The sequence below is a fragment of the Symphalangus syndactylus genome, chromosome 4 (genome assembly GCF_028878055.3).
Source record: "Symphalangus syndactylus isolate Jambi chromosome 4, NHGRI_mSymSyn1-v2.1_pri, whole genome shotgun sequence".
NCBI lineage: Eukaryota > Metazoa > Chordata > Mammalia > Primates > Hylobatidae > Symphalangus > Symphalangus syndactylus.
Window position 1 is genome coordinate 86,227,511 of NC_072426.2, and position 12,840 is coordinate 86,240,350.

The following is a 12,840-nucleotide window of genomic DNA, read 5'->3' on the forward strand; positions in this document are numbered from 1 at the left end:
ACCCTTGATAAATACTTGGTCCTTTGGATAAATACTCAGTTTCCTCACAGAGCCCACCCTTTCCCTTTTTTTCCTATGGTAGATGGTATTGGTAGAGAAATCTTATAATTTTTCCTGGCATTAAGGGAGAGTCATCTTATCTTTGTGCTGTCCTCTGTCCTTCTGAGCCATTGCAAATGACTGGCTTGGTCTTGAATGGGATTGTCTGCCTCTGCCACTTCTGAGGATGATGTCCCTGCTACTACTGTAGCCCCTGGGCAACACATCTGTGCATGCTGGGTCCTCCTTAATCCCAGGCTCTTTTGGGTATACTGGCCCAATGGTGAGTGCTAATATGCTTGGGACCCTAATAAAGCAGCTTTTCAGGAATATGGTTTGGGCATGTCATTGGCTATTATGCCTTTAGCAAGGCATGATACTGTATTAGGTGCAAGGTTTTGCTAAATGGCTACAGTCCCTGGACCATAACTTGGGAAAGGGAAACACAATTATTTCCCATTCTGGGTCCTTCCCCACAAACACTGGAGATTTTTCTTACCCTTCCACAAATAAGATTTTTTTTTTTTTTTTGAGACAGACTTTCATTCTTGTTGCTCAGAGTGGAGGGCAATGGCTCGATCTCAGCTCACTGCAGCCTCTGCCTTCTAGATTCAAGCGATTCTCCTGCCTCAACCTCCCGAGTAGCTGGGATTATAGGTGCTTCTACCACACCCGGCTAATTTTTTGTATTTTTGATAGAGACAGTGTTTCGCCATGTTGGCCAGGCTGGTCTCGAAATCCTGGCCTCAGGTGATCCACCCTCCCCGGCCTCCCAAAGTGCTGGGATTACAGGCATGAGCCACCTCACCTGGCCCCTCAAATAAGATTTAGCTCCAGATAGGACAGGAGGTAAAAATTCTAAATTTACATCCACTCTTTTCTTTTAACTCTTGTTTTTCTTTGAACTCTTCCCCCAAGTTTTTATGTCATCTTGATCAGTGTGAAAGAACTGTACTTATGTCATCACCTGCCTTTCCTCCGTGCTGGAGTTTACATGACAAACTCTGCCATGAAAGTTTTCTTGATTTGGTTGGTGATAGTTAAAATCACAGTTTTAGAATTTAAAAAGCTGTCTTGGCCAGGTGCAGTGGTATGGTTCTGAGGATTAATTTTATATACACATATATAAACACACACACATTTGAGTTCAAAATGTATGTTACTACATTTTACAAAGGAATAAGTAATTTCATAGATTCTATATCAATATTAAATCTTGGCTGGATGCAGAGGCTGATCCCTGTAATCCCAGCACTTTGGGAGGCTGACAGTTAAGATCACTTGAGCCCAGAAGTTTGAGACCAGCCTAGGCAACATAGTGAGACCCTGTCTCTACAAAAAATACAAAAATTAGTTGAGCATGTTGGCATACACCTGTAGTCCCAGCTACTCAGGAGGCTGAGGTGGGAGGATCGCATGAGCCCAGGAGGTTGAGGCTGCAGTGAGCTATGATTCTACCACTGCACTCCAGCCTGGGCAACGAGAGAGACCCTGTCTCTCTAAATAAATAAATAAAAAGTTCTCTTTGGCCAGGTACAATGGCTCATGCCTGTAATCCCAGCACTTTGGGAGGCCGAGGCGGGCGGGTCACAAGGTCAAGAGTTCGAGACCAGCCTGGCCAACAGGGAAACCCCATCTCTACTCAAAATACAAAAAATAGCTGGAAGTGGTGGCGGGTGTCTGTAACACCAACTACTTGGGAGGCTGAGGCAGGAGAATCACTTGAACCCGGGAGGCAGAGGTTGCAGTGAGCTGAGATTGCGCCATTGCACGCCAGCCTGGGTGACAGTGTAAGACTCCATCTCAAAAAAAAAAAAAAGCTCTCTTTTCTCTTAAGCCTGTAGGTCTTATGATTGAAATTCTGAGCTTTCAAGAATTATCATTTTAATGGATCAAAGACATAAATATAAGAACTGAAACTATAAAATGCTTAGAAGAAAATGTAGGTTTAAATATTCATGAACTTGGATTTGGCAGGTTTCTTAAATATGACTCCAAAAGTGCAAAAGAACAAATAGATACATTGGACTTTATTAAAATTAAAATTTTTTTTTTTTTGGTGAGATAGAGTCTTGCTCTGTTGCCCAGGCTGGAGTCAGTGGTGCCATCTTGGTTCACTGCAACCCTGCCTCCTGGGTTCAAGCGATTCTCCTGCCTCAGTCTCCCAAGTAGCTGGGACTACAGGCACGCACCACCACGCCCAGCTAATTTTTGTATTATTAGAAGAGACGGGGTTTCACCATATTAGCCAGGCTGGTCTCGATCTCCTGACCTCGTGATCTGCCCACCGTGGCCTCCCAAAGTGCTGGGATTACAGGCGTCAGCCACCGTGCCTGGCCCTTAAAATTAAAAATTTTTTTTAAAGTTTTTATTTTTTTGAGACAGGGTCTCATCATGTTGCCCAGGCTGGAGTACAGTAGTGCCATCATGGCTCACTGCAGTTTCAACCTCTCTAGACTCAAGCAGTCCTCCCACCTCAGCCTTCTGAGTAGCTGGGACTATAGGCATGTGCCACCACATCTCACTAAGTGTTGTATTTTTTGTATTATAGAAATGGGGGCCAGGCACAGTGCTCACTCCTGTAATCCCAGCACTTTGGGAGGCCAAAGTAGACGGATCACTTGAGGTCAGGAGTTCGAGACCAGTCTGGCCAACATGGTGAAACCCCCCTCTCTACTAAAAATACAAAAATTAGCTGGGAATGGTGGCATGCCCATGTAATCCCAACTACTTGAGAGGCTGAGGCACGAGAATCTCTTGAGTCTGGGAGGTGGAGGTTGCAGTGAGCCGAGACCGTGCCACTGCACCTCAGCCTGGTTGACAGGGCAAAAGTCTGTCTCAAAAAAAAAAAAAGAAAGAGAAAAAGAAGTGGGGTTTCACCATGTTGCCTAGACTGGTCTTGAATTCCTGGGCTCAAGCAACCTGCTTGCCTTGGCCTCCCAAAGTGCTGGGATTACAGGTGTGAGCCACTGCACCTGGCCAAAATTAAAAACTTCTGTGTTTCAAAGGACATCATTAAGAAAGTGAAAAGACAACCTACAGAATGGGATTCAATATTTGCAAATTGTGTATCTGTTAAGGGTCTAGTATTTAGAATATGTAAAGAACTATCACAGCTCCATAAGAAAAAAGCAAATAATCCAATTTAAACAATGGGCAGGCCAGGTGCGGTGGCTCACGCCTGTAATCCCATCACTTTGGGAGGCCAAGGTGGGTGGATCACGAGGTTAGGAGATAGAGACCATCCTGGCTAACATGATGAAACCCTGTCTCTACTAAAAATACGAAAAAATTAGCTGGGTGTAGTGGCGGGTGCCTGTAGTCCCAGCTACTCGGGAGGCTGAGGCAGGAGAATGGTTTGAACCCAGGAGGCTGCAGTTGCAGTGAGCAGAGATCGCACCACTGCACTCCAGCCTGGGCGACAGAGCGAGACTCCGTCTCAAAAAAAAAAAAAAAAAGAAAAAAGGGCCAAGAATTTGCAGAGATATTTCTCCAAAGAAAATGTGCAAATGGCCAAATAAACACATGAAAAGGTGTTGAACATCATTATTCATTAGGGAAATGCAAATGAAAATCACAGTGAGGCCAGGTGTGGTGGCTCATTGCCTGTAATCCCAGCACTTTGAGAGACTGAGGCAGGAGGATCACTTGAGCCCAGAAGTTAGAGACCAGCCTGGGCAACATAGGGAGATAGGTGTGGTGGTTTGTGCCTGTAGTTGCAGCTAGTCGAGAGGCTGAGGTGGGAGGATCTGCTTGAGCCTGTGCCGTTGAGGCTGCAGTGAGCAGTGATGGTGCCACTGCACTCCAGCCTGGGCAGCAGAGCAAGACTCTGTCTCTAAAATAATAATGATAATAATAATAATAATAGAGATACCAATTCACACCCACTAGAATGACTATAATAACTTAAAAAAAATTTCAAAAAAAAAAAACCCAAAAAACAAAACCCCAACAACTGTTGGTGAGGATGTGGAGAAATGGGAACCCTTATAGGGTTCCTTACTGATAGGGATGTAAAATGGTACAGATGCTATGGGAAACAGTCTGGCAGTTCCTCAAAAAATTAAACATACAGTTGCCATATGACACAGCCATATGACACATATGCCATGTGATACATAAGGCACATATAAAACAGAGCAAGACCTAAATGTAGATCAGCTGATGAATGGATAAACAATATGTGGTCCAGCCGGGCATGGTGGCTCACACCTGTAATCCCAGCACTTTGGGAGGCTGAGACAGGTGGATCACCTGAGGTCGGAAGTTCAAGACCAGCCTGACCAACATGGAGAAACCCCATCTCTACTAAGAATACAAAATTAGCCAAGCCTGGTGGCGCATGCCTGTAATTCCAGCTACTTGGGAGGCTGAGGCAGGAGAATCGCTTGAACCTGGGAGGCAGAGGTTGCAGTGAGCCGAGATCATGCCATTGCACTCCAGCCTGGGCAATAAGAGCGAAACTTTGTCTCAAAAAACAAAAACAAAAACCAGTATGTGGTCCATCTGTACAATGGAGTATTATTCAGCCATAAGAAGGAATGAAGTACAGATTTATGCTGCAACATGGCAAACCTTAAAAACATTATGCTGAGTGAAAGAAGCCACGAAAGATCACATATTGTGTGATCCCACTTACATGAAATGTTCAGAACAGGAAATCCATAGAGATAGAAAAGAGATAAATGGTTTCTAGGAGAGGGGGAGGGAGGCAATTGGGAATGACTGTTAATAGTTATGGGGTTCCTTTTAGGTGATAGAAATGTTCTGAAATTAGCGTAGATGGTTGCAAAATGTGAATACACTAAAAACTGAATTGTATACTTTGAAATGGTAAATTGTATGCTATGTGAATTTTATCTCAATTAAAAAGGATTACAGCTGAGTGCAGTAGCTCAAGCCTGTAATCCCAGGCTTTGGGAGGCCAAGGCGGGTGGATCACCTGAGGCCAGGAGTTCAAGAACAGCCTGGCCAACATGGCGAAAACCCGTCTCTATTAAAAAAACAAAAATTGGCTGGGCATGTTGGTACATGCCTGTAATCCCAGCTACTGGGGAGGCTGAGGCACGAGAATTATTTGAATCCAGGAGGTGGAGGTTGAAGTGAGCCAAGATCACACCACTGCCCTCCAGCCTGGTCAACAGAACAAGACTGTCTTGAAAAAAAAAAAAAAGATAAATTATGGTATTTGCTTTGGAATTAAATAATTAGTAACCTTTAGTAAGGTTTAGTAAAAGTTTAGTAATCTTTAGTTAACCCGGTTAACTTCTGTGTCTTATATTTGTCTTTGTACTGAAGTAGTTGAATGCCACTGACCCACAGAATGATTTGCCAGAGAACTGGAGCAACATTCTGTTTGTGGGAAAGAGAATACTCTGTTACTACCTTAAAATTAGATTCCCAACATATCAATTGAAGAGTTTTAAATAGAGTGATGTGTTTCAATTTATATTTATATTATATTTACACTTGATCTTAGCCAAAAGGCTGAGAAGCGATTTTATATTATATTTATAAAGATCACTTTAGCTTTTTCCTGGAGACTGGATTGGTAGAGACAAGGTGACATTGGTGAACTTGGTTAGAAAGCCAGTCAAGCCCTGTGCAGTGGCTCACGCCTATAATCCCAGCACTTTGGGAGGCCAAGGCAGGTGGATTACCTGAGGTTTGGAGTTCGAGGCCAGCCTGGCCAACATGGTGAAACCCCTTCTCTACTAAAAATACAAAAATTAGCCAGGCATGGTGGTAGGTGCCTGTAATCCCAGCTACTCAGGAGATTGAGGCAGGAGAATCACTTGAACTTGGGAGGTGGAGGTTGCAGTGAGCCGAGATCGCGCCACTGCACTCCAGCCTGGGCAACAGAGCGAGACTCCGTCTCAAAACAAACAAACGAACAAAAAACCAGTCAGTACTCTAGGGAAGAAATAACAATAGCTATATTATGACATAGTAGTGAGTTGAAGATAATTGAATAGCCAAAACATATTTTGGAGATAGTTTTTTGTTTTTTGTTTTTTTTTTTTTTGAGACAGAGTCTCGCTCTGTCACCCAGGCTGGAGTGCAGTGACGCGATCTCGGCTCACTGCAAGCTCCGCCTCCCGGGTCGGCTCACTGCAAGCTCCGCCTCCCGGGTTCACGCCATTCTCCTGCCTCAGCCTCTCCGAGTAGCTGGGACTACAGGCGCCCGCCACCACGCCTGGCTAATTTTTTTGTATTTTTAGTAGAGAGGGGGTTTCACCGTGGTCTTGATCTCCTGACCTCGTGATCCACCCGCCTCGGCCTCCCAAAGTGCTGGGATTACAAGCATGAGCCACCGCGCCCGGCCTTGGAGATAGTTTGATATGAGAGGTGAGGAAAAGTAAGTAGTCGTGTGTGGTTCTTTGTTTCTAGCTTTAATAACTCCGGTAGTTCTGGAAGAGACTTAGTGGGAAAATTAAGGACATTTTGGATAAATTGAGTTTGTTCAAATGGGGTTGCCAAGTGGAGAGTTGAGTAAGTGAAGCTAGAGCTCAGGAAAGATGTGGACCAGAGTTATAAGTCATAATTATTTATTTATTTATTTTGAGACAGAGTCTCGCTCTGTCGCCCAGGCTGGAGTGCAGTGGTGCAATCTTGGCTCACTGCAGCATCTACCTCCGGGGTCAAGTGATTCTTCTGCCTCAGCCTCCAGAGTAGCTGGTATTAAGGCGTGGGCCACCATGCCTGGCTAAGTTTTGTATTTTTAGTAGAGACAGGGGTTTCACCATGCAGGCCAGGCTGGTCTCGAACTCCTGACCTTAGGTGATCCTCCTGCCTCGGCCTCCCAAAGTGTTTGGATTACAGGTGTGAGCTACTGCGCCCAGCATAAGTCATATTTAAAACAATGGGAATGAATGGGTAGGAACAACTAGGGATAGAGTGTGGGAAATAGAATAGGGCCCAGTATACAGCTGTGCCAAATTTCACTTGTACAGGTTAGATAGTGGAGTGGGTCAGTTCTGTTGAGAATGCCCTGAAAGTTTGAATAATGATAAGCACGTCCATTTTAACATAATGAGGTAGTGGTGATGTTCTAAGAGGAGTTTCAGTGTAGTGGTGGTCAAATTGTCATGGGTTAAAACGTGAATTGGATATGAGGAAGTGGAGTGTGCAAAGATAGTTTTCTGAAAGTTTTACTTGGAAGAGGACAAAAAATTGAGACTAGACAGTTTGAGGAGGATGAAAGATCAAGAATTCTAAGCTAGTGATAAAAATTTCGTCCACATCAATGAATAGGTAATGTAAACACATTAATCCTGGGATGGATGTGAGAAGAGCAAAGAAAGGAGCCCTGGGGGAATATCAGCTCTAAAGGTTGTGTAGAGAAGGAAGGAGTGATCTGAGAGGTGGAAGGAGTAGGAATTATCATAGAAACTTTAAGCTTCTTGAGGGCTTGTGACTGTGTCATGTTCATCATTTTATCTGAAGTTCGTATCAACAAAGTAGCTTTCAGTAAATATTTATTAAATGAAGACAGAAATTTTAAGAGCCATCTGTAGCCCACAGTTGAATGAATATGAGGACAGGGAAGTGTCTCTTGATTTTGGTGTTAAGCAGCTGATTGCCACCTTCTGTAGAACAGCTTCAGTGGAGTCTCCATGATAGAAATAAATGCCAGGTTGCTGAGGACTAAGCATGGATATTTGTTGAGAGTGGAGACAGTAAGTGCAGACATTCTTTTCAGAAAGCTTTGCTCTTTTTGAAGCTTTGCTCATAGAGAGATATGAGATAGTAGGTAGAGAGGCAGGCTGTGTTTAGATGAGAGAGACTTCAGCATGTTTATATGCTAAATGGAAAAAGGAAGAAGGAAGGGAGAAGTTGAAGATGTAGAATAAAGGAGGTGTGTATGATTGATTGTACATTGTCTTTGAGGTTAGTGGGAATGGAATGAAGATACTGGGTTGCAGTACAAACAAGAATACAGTTTCCACTGAAGTAGGAATAAAGGAACAATAGATGGTGCAGATGGGGAAGTGTTTGGGTGGCAGGTGAGAATTTGGGATATCAACACTTGATTTTTTTCAGTGAAGTGGGTCTAAGGTCATCACTGAGATTGTAGCGGGGAGGAAATGATGATTGTAGGGCACTGTTTGAGGAGAAAAGGAGAATTTCAAGAAAGCCTCTGAGGGAAGTGAGAGGGCAAGCCGAGTGGGAATACTTAGAAAAAATGGAATCATGGATTTTTCACGGCTGTGGTATATATTTGTATGAATGAGTTCCTCCTTCTCTCAGGGCTCAGCAGCCTGGGTGAGCACACAGTTGAACAGTTGGATTGATCTTGGCCTGGGTTTTATGTGTCAGTGTGACAGAGGGTAAGGAGGCAAGATATTTCAGTAGCGAGAGTGTTTGAAGTGGTGGGCCATGGAGTCTAGGCTGAATAGGGAACGAATGAAACCAGAAGGTGGCTGCTGGGACATAAAGTGGTTGGTGTTCAAGACTGGATAGTGGAATTGAAGATTGAACGGGAGGAGCAGTTGCTGGTTATGACAGAATACAGGATCCAGCTATGGAGTGGATTTATGAAGTAGAGACAACGTTCCCAGGTCTTTAGTGAACATCAGAGTGTGTCATCTATTAGAACTTTAGCTCCGGCCAGGCAAGGTGGCTCATGCCTGTAATCCCAGCACTTTGGGAGGCGGAGGCGGGCGGATCACCTGAGGTTGGGAGTTTGAGACCAGCCTGACCAATAGGGAGAAACCCTGTCCCTATTAAAAATACAGAATTAGCTGGGCGTGGTGGTGCATACCTGTAATCCCAGCTACTCGGGAGGCTGAGGCAGGAGAATTGCTTGAACCTGGGAGGTGGAGGTTTTGGTGAGCCGAGATTGCGCCATTGCACTCCAGCCTGGGCAACAAGAGTGAAACTCAGTCTCAAAAAAAAAAAAAAAAACAACTTTAGCTCAAAGGCAAGTGGTAGCAGGTAAGGAAAATTTAATGAAGAAAAATTCAGTTTTTAAAACGTTTTAGGCTGGGCGTGGTGGCTCACGCCTATAATCCCAGCACTTTGGGAGGCTGAGGTGGGCAGATGGCTTGAGCCCAGGAGTTTGAAACCAGCCTGGGCAACATGGCAAAACCTTGTTTCTACAAAAAATTAGTCAGGTATGGTGGCATGCACCTGTAGTCCCAGCTACTTGAGAGGCTGAGGTGGGAAGATCTCTTGAGCCCAGGAAGTTGAGGCTGCAGTGAGCTGTGATTGTGCCACTGCACTCCAACCTGGGCAACAGAGGGAAACGCTGTCTCAAAAAACCCAAAAAAACAAAAAACAACATTTTATTTTGGTGATGGAATTCTCTGTTGTTTTGAAGAGTTTTGTTTGTTTGAAAGACATTAACCAGTTTTCTCGAGGGATATTCTATGAAAAAGTGGGTTCTATCATCCAATAAGTTTGAGAAACTGCAAACTCTATCCCCTTGGTAATTCACAATGAACCTCAACTTAGATTAATAAAGGCTCTGGGAAATGATGTTACTATTAATGATTTAACATTTATTGAGCACTGTCTAAGGCTCTGTTCTAAGGCTCCCACATGCATTATTGTTTCCAGTCTTTACAGCAGCTGTCTCATTTAAGTCACATGGCTAAGCTAGAATGGAAGAGCTGGGATTCAAATCCAGAAAGACTTGCTCCATAGGGCTCTCAGGCCTTTAACCAGTATGGAAACAGGCTTACCATTAAATCCAGCATTTCCCCATCTTGTTTGGTTATGGAACCTTATTATCTTTTAGTATTTATAGACAGATGAGTCAGTTGTCCACGGCATGGACCCTGGGAAGTGTTGCCTGAGTCAGTTTACACTGGTGACTGCAGTCTTTTAAACAGCATTGTTTCAGACTATAACTAGTTTTTTCTAACTTGGTTCTCTGTTGATAATACTTAAATGTTATATTTATTTTTCTATTTGAGAGCCTCGTATTTTGACTTCAGGGCATTTTATATTCCCTTTCACAATGACCTTCCCAGGAATCAAAGATATTGTCACCACCACACATTACATTTGAGGTACTAAAACAGTTTATAATCCAAATAACTATTTCACTTTCCTTTCTCTGGTCTAAGATTATCTTATTGTAATTTGTTTTTTAAATTTAGAGACAGGGTCTTGCTATGTTGTCCAGGCCAGTCTCAAATTCCTGAGTAGCTGAAAATACAGGCATGTGTCACCTCAACCAGTTTATTGTAAAATTTTAATGTTTAGAGATCTTGGAGATCATGCATCTTTTATTTTTAACATTATTTATTTAGTTTTGCAGGTAAAGAAAATGACAGCTGTGTACTGCTGTGGAAATTATAATAATTCATATACAAGCTTGAATGTCAGCTCCGCCTCTTTACTATAGCTGTGGCCTTAGAAAACCTACTTCATTTCTTGAAACTTGTTTCTTCCTCTAAAAAGATGAGGATAATATCTTGCAGGGTGGCTATGAAAATTAAGACAGTTCATATAGTATCTGGCACATGGAAAGTTCTCAATGTTAATTACCCATTTTTTTTCCATTTAAGGAAATAGTCTCAATCCTATACCATGAATGAATTATGAAAATAGTTGGAAAGGAGACAACAGTTTTAAATGTGAACTGTCTCAGTCTTATGCTGACATCAGCTACATTTCTGGTAAAGTGATGGTGTCGTGATACAGGTTGTATTAAGGGTTAAAACCAGTTTCCTTCTGGCTTTTCAACTGACATAATAAGCAAAACCGGCCTGGGCAAACATAGACCTATTTATTGGCTCACTTATTATTAATGTTAAACTAGCTTTGGTGCTGACTTCTCCTGTTCTTGTTTTAAAATTTCACTGTTGTCATTTAAAATCTGACAGACCTTCAGAAGCTTCATAGAATGCTTAATGGTTTAAATCGTCTCTAGAACATGTGAAGTATCTTTTCCGAAGTGGTTTTCTCCATCTGTCAGTATGTTCAAAATCATGTATATAGGGCTGGGCGCCGGTGGCTTACGCCTGTAATCCCAGCACTTTGGAGGCTGAGGCGGGTGGATCACGAGGTCAAGAGATCCAGACCATCCTGGCTAACGTGGAGAAACCCCGTCTCTACTAAAAATATAAAAATTAGCTAGCCATGGTGGCACGCACCTGTAGTCCCAACTACTCGGGAGGCTGAGGCAGGAGAATCACTTGAACCCGGGAGGCGGAGGTTGCAGTGAGCCAAGATCGCGCCACTGCACTCCAGCCTGGGCAACAATGTCTCAAAAAAAAAAAAAAATGTATATAGGACAGAATTGCTTATATTTTCACATTTACTACCGGATGCCCGTTTGGTTTTCATAGCAATCAACTTTTGGAGTTTATGGGCAGTACTTAACATATATAACCTAAGTATGGATAATTATTTAAAATAAGGCTATTGAAAGAAAAATCTATAGGGATTTTTCAGTTTTCACAACAACAACTCCCTGAGCAAAGAAAAAATAGGTTGGTTTGAGTTGTATGTGATGAGATTTCTAATATTCTATTCGAAATGCCCCCTAGTAAGCACTAGTGATATGTATTAATGAGCTGAATTTGATTTCTAATTCCAACTCTGTCCCTTGCAACTTCTGTAACCTTGAAGGTTTCTCTATGTTTCAGTTTCTTCATATGTAAAAGAGATTACCAATATTTCCCTCCCAAGGCTGCTGTAACAGTGAAGTGTTGAGGTTTTTAATATAGCCAGTACAGCATGTGGCACATAGTAGGCACACAGCCATTGCTTGTTCCTTCCAGACATCTCACTGCATTTTTCAGTAATATTCTTTTCAAGTATATTATTCTTTCTCATTCCTTAACATTTAGAAGCTGTATTCAAGAGAGAATATTAATGTTTGCCAAGTAAAGTGAAAATATTTCCTTTGCAGACCACACTTTGAAGTGTTTTAGGCCGGGCGCGGTGGCTCATGCCTGTAAGCCCAGCACTTTGGGAGGCCGAGGTGGGCGGATCACCTGAGGTCAGGAGTTCGAGACCAGCCTCAATATGGAGAAACCCTGTCTCTACTAAAAATACAAAATTAGCCAGGTGCGGTGGTGCATGCCTGTAATCCCAGCTACTTGGGAGGCTGAGGCAGGAGAGTTGCTTGAACCCGGGAGGCAGAGGTTGCGGTGAGCCGAGATTGTGCCATTGCACTCCAGCCTGGGCAACAAGAGTGAAACTCTGTCTCAAAAAAAAAAAAGTGTTTTAGCAAAAAATGATTTTAGCCGGGCGCGGTGGCCCACGCTTGTAATCCCAGCACTTTGGGAGGCCGAGGCGTGTGGATCACGAGGTCAGGAGATCAAGACCACGGTGAAACCCCGTCTCTACTAAAAATACAAAAAAAAAAAATTAGCCGGGCGTGGTGGCGGGCTCCTGTAGTCCCAGCTACTCAGAGAGGCTGAGGCAGGAGAATGGCGTGAACCCGGGAGGCGGAGCTTGCAGTGAGCCGAGATTGCGCCACTGCACTCCAGCCTGGGCGACAGAGCGAGACTCCATCTCAAAAAAAAAAAAAAAATGATTTTATGTATGACATACCTTGGTTTAAATCCTGGCTTTTTAATTTTAATTTTTTATTTTTTGAGACAGGGTCTTGCTCTGTGGCCCAGGCTAGGGTGCAGTGATGTGATCTCTGCTCACTGCAAGCTCCGCCTCCCAGGCTGAGGTGATTCTCCCACCTGAGCCACCTGAGTAGCTGGGAGTAGAGGTGTGCTCCACTACGCCTGGCTAATTTTTCTAGTTTTAGTAGAGACAGAGTTTCACCATGTTGCCCAGGCTGGTCTCAAACTCCTGGGCTTAAGCCATCCACCAGCCTCGGCCTCAGTG

The 12,840-nt window shown here is 43.4% G+C and overlaps 1 protein-coding gene across 14 annotated transcripts in view; it reads left to right on the top strand.

Annotated features, from left to right (window-relative positions):
* Positions 1–12,840, top strand: part of LOC129480896 (shieldin complex subunit 2) — a 146,513-nt gene that overhangs the window by 65,675 nt on the left and 67,998 nt on the right. The window lies entirely within an intron of this gene.